The sequence below is a fragment of the Zingiber officinale genome, chromosome 11B (assembly GCF_018446385.1).
Source record: "Zingiber officinale cultivar Zhangliang chromosome 11B, Zo_v1.1, whole genome shotgun sequence".
Taxonomy (NCBI): Eukaryota; Viridiplantae; Streptophyta; class Magnoliopsida; order Zingiberales; family Zingiberaceae; genus Zingiber; species Zingiber officinale.
This window is the reverse complement of record NC_056007.1, coordinates 13507162-13519610: the sequence shown is the minus strand read 5'-3', so window position 1 is coordinate 13519610 and position 12449 is coordinate 13507162. Positions and strand designations below refer to the sequence as shown.

The 12449-nt window shown below is 39.9% G+C and overlaps 1 non-coding gene across 1 annotated transcript; it reads right to left on the bottom strand.

Annotated features, from left to right (window-relative positions):
• Window positions 1-7891: 7891 nt before the first annotated feature.
• TRNAA-UGC lies at window positions 7892-7964 on the bottom strand. Its single transcript has one exon. It is a non-coding gene; the product is annotated as a tRNA-Ala (tRNA).
• Window positions 7965-12449: the final 4485 nt, after the last annotated feature.

The window sequence follows — 12449 nt, the reverse complement described above, 5'->3', positions numbered from 1 at the left end:
CTTCTTCTCGTTCTTCTTCCTACAACTCAAATTAGATTCAAAATGAATTGAATTGAGTTTAGGAGTTACCTCTTTCTTACCCAAAGGACATCTACTCTTGTAGTGTCCCTTCTTATTACACCCGAAGCAAATTATGTGGTCCTTTGACTTCACTTGGTGGAGGTGCTTGCTAGATTGACCACTTCCAAGACCTCTTCTTCTTCTTCACTTGCCTTGGAATTTTCTTCAATTCTTGAGGATGTAGATAATGCCTCATCTTCATTTTCCTCCTCCTCAACTTGAGCAATTAAACCCATCTCCTTGGGTTCTTCTTCTTTTGATGTTGAATTGCTCTCCACATCCGATTGGTCCTTCTTCTCCTCTTGGACCACTTCATCACTTTCTTCGGATTTTTCATCTTCTTGTGTAGGCAAAAATTCCTCCCATGGTAATTTCTTCACTTTGCTCCACAATTCATGGGCATTCTCATATTTACCTACACCACTTATCACATTAGGAGGCAATAAATCAATTAAAATTGCTATTACCTTTGAGTTTGCCTCCGATCGTGAGGTTTGCTCCTCCGTCCAATGTCGTGTTCGGAGCTTCTTTTCTTTCTTGTCCTTTGGGACTTTGAATGACTCCTTTACAACCATCATGGTGTCCCAATCCGTGTTGAAGAAGACTTCCATCTTCATCATCCAAAATGTGATGTCCACAAGGCTTCCTCCTTCAAACTTTGGAGGGACAATCAACCCGGCCATCTTCTTATGCGTTGCTCTTCTCGGTGGTTAGTCCGATGAAGTGCACCCTTGCTCTGATACCACTTGTTGGGGATCGGACGACCGGCTTGAAGGGGGGTTGGATAGACGGCGCCCCCAAATCCTTTGCTTTCTACACTCGTTAGCTTGTGCAGCGGAAATACAATACAAAATACAAGCTAAACTAAAGACAAGAATAAGAAAAAATGCAAACCGCTAACAAGCTCGTTTACGTGGTTCGGAGATAAAGCTCCTACTCCACGGCTGTCCGTAAGGTGGACGATCCCGATCCTTCGGTGGATTACTCCCCGGAAAACTTCCGGCTAGCTCAAACCTCCTTGTGGGTGGAGAAACCTCACCACAACCCTCACAAGAGCTCTTTTGACGCTAGGGCACAAGTAGACTACTAATAGAGATTAACCACCTCTATTTCGTCAACTCAAACCAAGCTCCCAAGCTTTGGTTTTATAGGCCACGGGTTGGAAAACCCCGCCTACCAGTCGACTGCTAAAACATGCAGTCGACTGCCCTCTGTGGAAATTCGACCGTTACATCCCAACGGCTCGATTCCACACATTCTGTTCGATGCCAGTCGACTGCCCCAGTCGACTGCACCAGTCGACTGCTAAAACATGCAGTCGACTGCTACAGTACTGCTACAGTAGCGCTACAGTACTGCTACAGTAAAACCCTAAAAACTAGGATTTTACTCCGAGTACAATCTCTCGTGCACTCGTACCCTCACCCTTATGACTCACTTGATTCTTCCTTTGCAGCTTTGACCTTTTGCCTTCAAGCCTACTTCCTTTGGCTCTCGTCCCTCGGATGCATTCAAGCCCGCGGCTCGTACCCAATGCCATCCTTCGCGTATGCCTCGAAGTCGCTTCCCTCGGCCCTTGTCCTCGCTGCCTTGTCCACGGTCCCTCGGATGCTCCATCCTTCACCGGACCCGAAGCCATCAACCTGAGTCATATGTGTATCCTGCAAACCTGCACAACTCAAATACACATATCAAATACAAGGGTGAACCTAACTTAAACCCTTTGCCCAAACACCAAAACACATGGTCCCGCGGACCATTGGGATTGCTCCAACAATCTCCCCCTTTTTGGTGTTTGGCAATACGTTTAAGTTAGGGAAAACATATAGCAAATAAACATGCTAAAACAAATGGACTTACGTTGCCAAGGCTACACACTTGGACTTACACCGCCGAATGGACTTACGTTGCCAAGGCTACACACTTGGACTTACACTGCCGAATGGACTTACGATGCCAAGGCTACACACTTGGACTTACAACGCCGAATGGACTTACGTTGCCAAAGCTACACACTTGGCAACCGCCGAAACAATGCACAGGGCTTTTTAAGAACCTATCCCAAGGCTCCCCCTACACCTAAGCTTCCATTGAGCTAGGATTTTCCACATAAGGCTTTTGAAGGACCTATCCCAAGGCTCCCCCTTTACCTAAGCTCTCCATTGAGCTAGGATTTTTACAACGGACTTTTTAAGAACCTATCCCAAGGCTCCCCCTTCACAAAGGTACTTTCAGGTTTTCCTAACTAAACCTTACTTCTCCCCCTTTGCCTAACATCCAAAAAGTTCTCCAACAATATCCCAATTATTGAAAACTTGTCATCCAAATGACCCTAAACTCATGTATGTATCACCCATGGATCCCATACATCTATATGAGCTGACCCGGTCAAAATCTAGTGCTGAAAACACTTTCAGACTGGTATCAGTCGACTGCAAGAAGTACCAGTCGACTGCCCCCATGAAAACGAGCTTACAGAGACATTCTGTGCTCGTGAACAGTGTTACCAGTCGACTGGTAACTGTACCAGTCGACTGGTACACTATTCATGAAAAAATCAGCCTTTTTCAGCATTTCTGACCCAATTTCAGAAATGCACCAGAAATTCCACAGACCTCCAAAAATTCCCAAATTTTGTGGAGAGGTCTGTTTTACCCATTTCTACTTGGGAAAAATACATTCAAAAATGTATCTATCACCAATCCCAAGATTGACACAAAACTCAAAACTAGCTAAAAAGTTCAATTGAACCTTGACCTAAAGTCCTAGTTTTGGCTTCCTCTTGATGTATTTGCCCATACTAACCCACAATGCATCCCTAGCATTGGTTTATATGACATCTATACATCTAAAACCAATTATCATGCTATATGACCCCAATGTCATATTCTCAAGCATGAAATATAACCCAATTATGCCAAAACCCTAGGTTTGAGACTCAAGTCCGTCTCCAAACCATTTGGCACACTCCATGGCTCCTCTAGACCCCCAAGTAGAACCCACCTGAGATCCATTGGCCATGGGTCCCAAATTGACTCTTGGAGCTCCCCCTAGAGCTCTTTACCTTAGTCACCTCCCTAGGTGACTCATCTATTGTGACCAAACCACAATGATGTCCCTTAGAGGATCTCCTTATCTTCTTGACCTTGGACATATCATCCTTGCCATAATCATATGCAACCCTAGCATATTTCTTTTTATTGGCCTTGGATGACTCTCCCTTGCACTTATCATGTGCCACCCTAGCACATGGTCTTCTTTTAACCTTGGAGGGACTAGATCGGTATCCCAAGCCCGATCTATCATTGTTGGGTCTTTGACTACCCAACACCATATTTAATCCCTTAGATCCAATAGTGAATCTCTTAAGGAATTTCTCCAAATTATCAAGCTTTAACTTCAAAGCTTGATTCTCCCTCTCTAGGTTCCTAACCCTAGAGTCAACATGTCCACCTTGGACATTCCTAGACCTACCCTTTTTAGGCATGTGTCTCCCCTTCTTGGGATTAATGCCTTGGGTCTCCTTAGGTCTACCATTTCTAGGTTTATCATGAAAGGGTCTCCTAAGGGTTTGATCTACAATTACCCTACTCCTATCATGATATTTAAAACCAAAATTTTGCATGGGTATATAATGATTAACATTATTTTTCCTAACATGCATGGAAGAATTTAAATTTGACTTCAAATTTAAATTAGGGTTTACCTTACCCTTTACCTTTGGAGCTCCCCCTTGACATGAGCCTCCATTCTTCCTCCACTTCTTTTCCCACATCCTTAAATGCCCCAACCTTTTGAGCTCTCTCTTCCTTGGGCATTTGGTGTGGTAGTGCCCTATTTCACCACAAGTGAAGCATCTAATGTGCTTCTTCTCGTTCTTCTTCCTACAACTCAAATTAGATTCAAAATGAATTGAATTGAGTTTAGGAGTTACCTCTTTCTTACCCAAAGGACATCTACTCTTGTAGTGTCCCTTCTTATTACACCCGAAGCAAATTATGTGGTCCTTTGACTTCACTTCGGTGGAGGTGCTTGCTAGATTGACCACTTCCAAGACCTCTTCTTCTTCTTCACTTGCCTTGGAATTTTCTTCAATTCTTGAGGATGTAGATAATGCCTCATCTTCATTTTCCTCCTCCTCAACTTGAGCAATTAAACCCATCTCCTTGGGTTCTTCTTCTTTTGATGTTGAATTGCTCTCCACATCCGATTGGTCCTTCTTCTCCTCTTGGACCACTTCATCACTTTCTTCGGATTTTTCATCTTCTTGTGTAGGCAAAAATTCCTCCCATGGTAATTTCTTCACTTTGCTCCACAATTCATGGGCATTCTCATATTTACCTACACCACTTATCACATTAGGAGGCAATAAATCAATTAAAATTGCTATTACCTTTGAGTTTGCCTCCGATCGTGAGGTTTGCTCCTCCGTCCAATGTCGTGTTCGGAGCTTCTTTTCTTTCTTGTCCTTTGGGACTTTGAATGACTCCTTTACAACCATCATGGTGTCCCAATCCGTGTTGAAGAAGACTTCCATCTTCATCATCCAAAATGTGATGTCCACAAGGCTTCCTCCTTCAAACTTTGGAGGGACAATCAACCCGGCCATCTTCTTATGCGTTGCTCTTCTCGGTGGTTAGTCCGATGAAGTGCACCCTTGCTCTGATACCACTTGTTGGGGATCGGACGACCGGCTTGAAGGGGGGTTGGATAGACGGCGCCCCCAAATCCTTTGCTTTCTACACTCGTTAGCTTGTGCAGCGGAAATACAATACAAAATACAAGCTAAACTAAAGACAAGAATAAGAAAAAATGCAAACCGCTAACAAGCTCGTTTACGTGGTTCGGAGATAAAGCTCCTACTCCACGGCTGTCCGTAAGGTGGACGATCCCGATCCTTCGGTGGATTACTCCCCGGAAAACTTCCGGCTAGCTCAAACCTCCTTGTGGGTGGAGAAACCTCACCACAACCCTCACAAGAGCTCTTTTGACGCTAGGGCACAAGTAGACTACTAATAGAGATTAACCACCTCTATTTCGTCAACTCAAACCAAGCTCCCAAGCTTTGGTTTTATAGGCCACGGGTTGGAAAACCCCGCCTACCAGTCGACTGATAAAACATGCAGTCGAAATTGGCCGCCGCTCCTCTCTAACGCGCTTCTTCCTTCGACGACGCCGATCGCTTGGCCGATCGATGGTTGGAGCTCATCGACATGTTCAAGCTCAACGGCGGATGGGTCGATCGTAAGGCAACAAACTAGGATTTTACTCCCGAGTACAAATTTCTCGTGAGCATTATCACCCTTATGACTCACTTGCTTCCTTTGCAGCTTTGACCTTTTGCCTTCAAGCCTACTTCCTTTGGCTCTCGTCCCTCGGATGCATTCAAGCCCGCGGCTCGTACCCAATGCCATCCTTCGCGTATGCCTCGAAGTCGCTTCCCTCGGCCCTTGTCCTCGCTGCCTTGTCCACGGTCCCTCGGATGCTCCATCCTTCACCGGACCCGAAGCCATCAACCTGAGTCATATGTGTATCCTGCAAACCTGCACAACTCAAATACACATATCAAATACAAGGGTGAACCTAACTTAAACCCTTTGCCCAAACACCAAAACACATGGTCCCGCGGACCATTGGGATTGCTCCAACAGATTTGACCTCCGAGGTAAGCTAGCTCCACAATACATTGGACCTTTTCAGATCTTGGAGAGGATTTGAGCTGTAGCTTATCGTCTGGCGCTACCACCGGCTCTGGCAAGCGTTCATGATGTATTCCATGTGTTGATGCTAAGGAGATATGTAGCTGACCCAGTGCATGTTCTGTCAGATATACCAGTTCTCATTCAGTCTGACGTTACCCGAGGAGGTTCTGGTATGAATTCTGGACCACAAAGAGCGTCAATTACGGAACAAGACTATCCGGCTGGTTAAAGTTGGATGGCAATATCATTCTGGTGAGGAGGCTACTTGGGAGCTCGAGGATACGACCCGAGCTCGATACCCCCATCTTTTTACTTGAGGTATGTGGGTTAAATTCTATTCAGCATTTATTTTGTTGGTTATTACTAGTATTTGCATATGGTAAATAACGAAATTTGGGAACCAAATTTTTATTAGTGGGGGAGAATGTAAAATACGGTACCCTAAATACAGATTTAATAATAAGGTTTAATAGACGAATAACCTTAACAAAATTTTTAGAAATTTGTAGAAATTTTCTGGGAATTTTTTGGAACTCGTATGACGAGTTAAAGGGGATCAATTATTGGGCCAAGGAAAAACCTGTTTGGAATACCCAACAGTGGGAGTTGCTTGAGGTGTTAACCTTAGGTGTAATTAAAGATACCTAGGGTAATTTATTTTTAATTTTATTTTCCTTATCTCCTCTCTGTTTTCTCCCGATCCCGTGCCCTAACCCATCCTCACGCCGATTTCTTCCCCTCTTCCTCTCATCCACTCGGCGTCGCCGACTTCTCCTCTCGCAATGCCAATCCACCGCCGACTTCTCCTCTCGCAACGCTGAGCCACCGCCATCTTCTCCTCTTCTTCGAGCAACGCTCGACCATCTCATCGTCGACCGATCTCCTCTTCTCTCCCGAGCTCGCCATCGACATACCAACCCGACACTAAAGCCGCTTCTCCTCCTCTACCCTAGCGTCGACGCCTTCGCCTCTTCCCCGAGCCGATCGCCCTCTCCCTTCTCTCTACCCTAGCGTCGGCAACCAAACCCCCTTCCACCTCCGGCCACTACAAGGGCCAACCAACTAGTGTCAAGCGCTTGCGTCTCTTCCCTAGATCGCCGCTCAGTGCCTGAGGTATATCCCCCACAACTTTTATAAACCTCTTCCCATGATCATTAACACAAAAAATAATTTTATATTAGCTCCCACTAATTCACGCATCTTTATTTAGATTATCTATTTACTATCTTTATTTATAATATTCATTTATATACTATCATAAATATATATTTATAATATACATATTAATTAATTTATTAATAATATATATTAGTTTTATTTAATACATTAATAATTTACTAATTAATATATAATAATTATCTTCAATTTTAATTTTTATTTCATATGTAGAATCCGTATTCCTAAAGTCTTTTGCTTCCCTATTTTTTTTAAAAAAAAAATCTGGAAGAAATGACCTGAAAGTTGTTTAATTTTCTCTTTGCAGCAAGTTAATCGTGTGCAGCTCTAAACATGTAAATCTTGTTTTCTTGCTAAGTATTTCCATTTTCATTACCTAATCGCCAACTTGTTGTTTGATTTTGAATATTATAGCAGAAATCTCTATTACAGAGCAAGACATACTGAATTACGATAGTATCGGAGTGATAGCAAACAAAATAAGTCGCCCTAAATCTTAGCATATATTAGAGTCTAACAGTATAAAACCCTAATAAGAAAGAAAGATTACCCATTTGCAGAATCACTAGGTGATGCTTCGATGAGGGAATTGGGAAACTTATACAGAAAAAAAAAATCCTTTGAATAAGTGAGTGTAGTTCCTCATGAAAAATCATCAATATTTGATTGCAAATAGGAATGTTGAGTAGAAATAAAAGAGATTAGATGGAGCTAACACACAATTGTAATGAAATCTAAATGATCAATCATCACTTTGACTCTAAATCAATTCAGAAAACAAAAAAAGAAACGAGAAACACAAAATAGGAATGAGTTGAGATGATCATCACCCTTCAAAAACATAGAGCGATTTAGCAGGCTGAGATTTTGGGCATCGGATGCAATGTGCGATACTTGCAAAAATGGGCTAACACATTAGGGTTAGGTGGATAAGAAGGTAAACAAAAAGAAAATGGAAATGCGGGGGATCGAACCCCGTGCTTCTCGCATGCAAAGCGAGCGCTCTACCATTTGAGCTACATCCCCTTATTGATATTAATATATTGATTTTATATATTATTTATATATTAATAAGAACACTCTTAATGATTTATATTATGAAAAGAATGTTTTCAAAGTAGAATATTTAAAATAATTTTTATTAAATTCGCTTAAAGGTAATGTAACTTTGTAAAAATTATAATAATAATAATAAATGCTTTTAGATTTTGAATCACGATGATTGTGTCCGATCTTGATTTATTTTATTTTTATCAAAAAATATATTAAACTCAGGTGTATAATTAACATTCTTTTTACATCAAAAGCTAGCTAATAGATATCAAAATCAAGCTAGAACATTCTTTTAACAGCACATCAAGGTAGAACCGCACTTCAAATGTAATCTAGCATGCATTCAGTCCACTCGAACTGCACTTCATCAATTTCAACTCTGGAGTACTTGAGATTTGTAAACTGTAAAAACACATAAATAATATATTAGTAAAGATGCAATTTTGAAAGATAGAAATGGTAAAGATGCAATTTTGATTTATTTATTTTTTTTCCAAATATCTGCGATAGCTCTAACGAGGCCAGTCTAAAGATGCAATTTTGAAAGCTGGAAATCAAGCATTTTGAAAGCTTTTCAGTGATCTGATTTTGGGTTAAGAACTACCAATAAACTAAATTTGGAATGCAAAATATCTAAACCAAAGAAAGTCCCTTTCTAATTGATACTTGCAACAAAGATAATCTACAATACTTTATACAAAGTTAATTCATGATCAGGACCCAATAATCCACCATATGTCAAATAACTAAAACAAATGTGTACATGTATCAAATAAAATAGAATACTGAGTTTTTAAAGGCTGCTGTGGAAGACTATTGTTCATAATGCTTAATTCATTGAAGGCTAATTGCGCGCATTCGCATACACACCGATACACATATACATATGCAATTTAGCAGAAAAAAATCATTGTAAAATCTAAAACTTTCATATATGACACTTAGTATATGCTGCTTAGAATATAACATAGATAATTTGCTCCTTCTAATTCAAGTGTACAGATTGATAAGAACCGACAGCATCATACAACAAATTACTAGGCATGATAATGGTTGAACAAAGAAATATGACTACACAACAAATCCAGTGAAGGAAGTATAGAAGAACAAAGAAAATGTTCATAGTTAACAAGCAAATGAAGAGATATACTATTTATTGTACTACCTCTGATGCCATCTTCCAAATCTCATAAGCAAGAATGCAACTGTGCCCTTTGTATACACATGGCTAATAGACATAATACAATAAGGAGCAAAAGCTATAAAAATCATTGTAACAAAAGCATAGCATCCGGTTTGTATCAAAAAAATCATTGTAACAAAAGCATAGCATCCGGTTTGTATAAAAAAAATCATAGCAAGCACCAGGGGAAAAGCATAGAAATTATCAAAATCACCAGGGGAAAAGCATCCGGTTGTTCACAAAAAAAGCATTGTAACATAGAAACACATCAAGCACCAGGGGAAAAGCATAGCAGCAGCAAGATCTCAAAAGCTAAGAGACGTTCATAATCAATCAAAATCAATGAGTTTGTATCAATTATGATACTGAAACAGTGTTGGAAAATGCAACAAATTATCTTTAGGCCTTATATGCAAAATGAAAGATATTGTATTATTACCATTGCTGGAAGTGAATCCTTGTGGTCAACTCCAAAATTTTCAATTATATCTTTCATATATCGCATGATATAAAAACCACATTGCTCCGCATCCGGTTGTTGAGGAGCCTATGTTAGAAAAGAAATATTGGAATAACTCCTTCAAGGATAGTGAAACAGTTGCTAAGCAAAAGGCCATACCTTGACAACTACCCATGTTGGTTGTTTTATCCCTTTCCTTCCAGCCTCCGCATTATACATTTTCAAGGCCCTTCATGCATATAACCCGTGGGAATTGTATTGCCACATCAAAATACATACATGTTTCAACAAAGGTAAGAAAAGAAGCCAAAAAACTTACATGTTGACAACATATTTCCAATCTTGATCACGAATGCGGTGACTAAGAGGATCCAACAAAAAAATAATCTCCTTCTCAACATTGATGATAGTCAAAATCCAGTGAAAACTACACAAAGAAATATAATTAGTGTATATATGCATCTTGCAAGTTCTCAAAATATGCAAGTGAGAGTGATATATAATGTTATTCTTACTCACCCAACGTTGCATGGCACAACAACCAATTGACCAGATGAGGTACCAATTAGCCTACTGCTTAAGTAACAAGCCCTTTTATTCAACTGTTCTTGGATGAAATCTCTATTCTGATTTCTTGATGGTACATATTCCACAGGCACTGGATCCACCAATCTGAAATCCTACAGCAACATCTTTTCCTGCATCTTTCTATATAGATGCCTACAATTGGAAAATATCCCAAAAAAATGATGAAATCTAAATTAATGAAACACATAAATAAAGTCTAATTCAATTGAAAGCTTACCACATATACACAACTATGCAAGTGTCTGTGATTGGCTTCAATTCACAAAAGGGAAATATGTCATCGCAATTAACATGGACTGTGCGCTCCATGCCAAATACATCAGGAACTAATTCCAAAATCACATTCTCTGTTTCATCAAGACGCTGAAAATAACTATATAAGATGTGTAAGAGTCTTGGCACATTGGACGATTGTAACTTAGACTTCTCTTGTCTGTTGTCAACTTTTTTCTTCCTGGTCTTTTACATATGTAGATGCAACCATATATATATTAGATATGTGACATACTTTAAATGTACACAAAATTTAGACAACACTTTATCACATTTACCTCATCCCGCATGCTGATTAAGTGCATAGGCCAAGTCACATGGCCACCTACAGCATCCCCAATACTCTGACATGCAGACGGGATTGCAACAGGCAGTGGTGCTGATTGATCAATTGCTTTATCAATGGCAATCCTCATGCAATTCACGGGTAATGGAACATCATCAATAAAGTTGCCAGGTCCATTAACAGAGATAATTGTCTCATATGCAACAGTCTTATCGTTAGGCTGCAATAACAACATCACTGCTTTTCCCTATAAGACAAACAATTCATGAATCTTCAACATATAGTGCTTTACAAGATTCATTAGATACTAACGATGGGATAATAATATCAACGTGAAATATATATTTAACCTGTAAAGCCGAATCCTTCTCAATAACTTTCACATCATCATCATCATGTTCTTCTAGGCTTTCATTTGAGAGGCGCCTATGACGTTCAACTTCAGGTTTTATATCGAGGAGGCATTGTGGTTTAACTTAGCAGCTACCCTTCTCCTCACTCTCAAATTCTCGACCAGATAGTTTCAACACCATTGCTTCCAATTTTTCTATTCTGTCACCTTGGTCAGAAAGCATAGTTTTTGCCTCCTTAAACTCTTTCTGTTGCCTTTCATAGGCAGCCTTATCAATTTGCACCTTCCCTCTAGCAACCTTGAAGAAGGATGATGGAGTGACATTTGCTCCTATGCCTCTCACACGTCCACCATGTTCGTTAGAATTCAAGGCCTTCGTGAGAATATCTTCAAATGGTTTGGTAAAGGGCATCTTACCATCCTTCTTTTGGACAATATAATCATCCTGTCATGCATCCAAATACAATAACTTTAAATATATACATATCTCATATATGTACAAAATAAGCAATTTATGTACACTTTTGCTTACAATCTTATTCACTGTTTGCTTCAACTCATCGCCAACAAATTCCCCAGCTTTGTTGAGCCGCCCTCTCTTCCAGAGGATGGCTCTGTTTATCTCTTCGTCATCACATAAAACACTGGACTGTAAGCAAAAAACCACATGAAGTCAACGTACTCAACACCAACTATGACAACCATAAGTAGGAATTTAATGTTAACTAAATATTTACTATTTCTTCAGACAAACCCGCATATCCTTTTCGAGAAAGACGATGAGGGTATAAGTTTGCCTTGCTTCTTTGACTTTGTAGTTCACTTTTCCTCTACATAGTGATAGATGAATTATAACCACATATATCAACTAGAATTTAAAAAGACCACCTTAAACAACTTACTATTAAGTCTTCAGACATCCGATTAATCACAAAACTACTCCAATCTTCACATGAAATGCAATGCCCTTGAGGTACCTTATTGAGAAGCTTTGGATTATTTCTATTTGGCTGGATGAATGTCCTGGTGAGGTGAGTTTTATACTGACGCCACTTGGTGTTTGCAGAGATCAAACACCCATTCCTCCATTTTGGGTCCAGTTGGTATGTCAACTACACAAACAAATATCTTAAGTATATAAATAAAAGAAAAGAAAAAAATGCATCACATAAGAAAGTATCATGTTACTTACATTGACGGATTCCCATATCATGTTCTTAACTTCATTCGGCACTTGCTTCCAAGAGTGGTAATTAATATTAACTTTTTCCCGAGCAAGCACACCAATAAAACTTTGCAATTCAGAAGTCTTTTGG